Source organism: Zingiber officinale, chromosome 6B (assembly GCF_018446385.1).
Source record: "Zingiber officinale cultivar Zhangliang chromosome 6B, Zo_v1.1, whole genome shotgun sequence".
NCBI lineage: Eukaryota > Viridiplantae > Streptophyta > Magnoliopsida > Zingiberales > Zingiberaceae > Zingiber > Zingiber officinale.
Window position 1 is genome coordinate 28,521,105 of NC_055996.1, and position 1,247 is coordinate 28,522,351.

The window sequence follows — 1,247 nt, forward strand, 5'->3', positions numbered from 1 at the left end:
GCAAGATTTTTATCTCCCATTGTGCAACCTCATATTGAAGCAGAAAGTTTTCAACTAGACCCAGAGTTAATCTTCCTGATACAAGGTCATAAATTTGGAGGAGAAGTATCAGAAAGTCCTTATCTCCATCTTGAGACATTTCTAGAACTCTGTGATATGGTGAATTGTGAAGGAGTGTCAGCAGATGCAGTTCAATTGATGACATTTCCTTTTAGTATCAAGAATAAAGCAAGGAATTAGTTATATTCTCTCCGTCCTCAAAGCATCACAAGTTGGGAACAATTGGAGAAGCAATTTCTGAATCATTTTTTTCCTCTAAGTGGAACAATTTATATGAGGAATTGCATTACCAATTTTGCTCAGGCATATGGAGAATCACTATTTGAAGCATGGGATAGATTCAAGAGTCTTCAAAGATAATGCCTTCATCATGGTATGGAGAAATGGCTAGCCTTGCACATATTCTATAGGGGAATTTCTTTCTCAGATAAGTGTTTGTTAGATTCATCAACTAGAGGTTCTTTTATGGACAAGAGTGTAGATGAAGTATATACATTAATTGATCAAGTGGCATTGAACCTCCATGAATGGTCGAACAAAAGTTGGATGCAATCTCCTTCAAAAATTTAAGAAGTGCAAGCCATAAATGTAAGAGAGTCTGTCAAACAAATTACAATTCAACCATCTATGAATTTTGAAATTCACAAGTCACAGAATGAGGGGTTCAAACATTTGGGGGAAAAGATTGATAGCATTATTTTAAAATGGTTCAAACAAGATTCCCCTCCTACACAGACAAGATCTAGTGAAAATGGTAGTGATATTAAGTTGAGAAGTGGCAAGAATCATGAAGAACTTCTGAGAAAGGACTTGTATAGAATTAAGGAGAAGAACAATAGAAGACCACAAGAACTCAATTCCATTCCTCTAGGAAGTTTCCAAAGGCCACAAGTACTTTTTCCTCAATGATTGATTACACCAACACTAGATAAGCAAGTTGGACCTCCTCCGCAAGCTCAAAGGGAATATGGAAAAAAGGAAGTTCCTTTCCCAAGACCTTCACTAAGGGTTCCTTTTCCAGAAAGGCTAGTGAGGGTCAATGAAGATAAAAGTCCTGGCAAATTTTGTGATCCAAATATGGTTGAGTGCAGATTTACTGATGTATATAAAGATGAAGACTCTTCGGATGAGGATTGTGATGATAATGCAAAGGATATCAAGTTTTCAGATCTACCATCTGGGTTTAT

General features: G+C 36.6%; 1 non-coding gene across 1 annotated transcript; it reads right to left on the reverse strand.

Annotated features, from left to right (window-relative positions):
* Positions 1 to 331: 331 nt before the first annotated feature.
* LOC121993323 lies at positions 332 to 437 on the reverse strand. The gene has a single exon (XR_006115185.1). It is a non-coding gene; the product is annotated as a small nucleolar RNA R71 (small nucleolar RNA).
* Between the last annotated feature and the right edge of the window lie 810 nt (positions 438 to 1,247).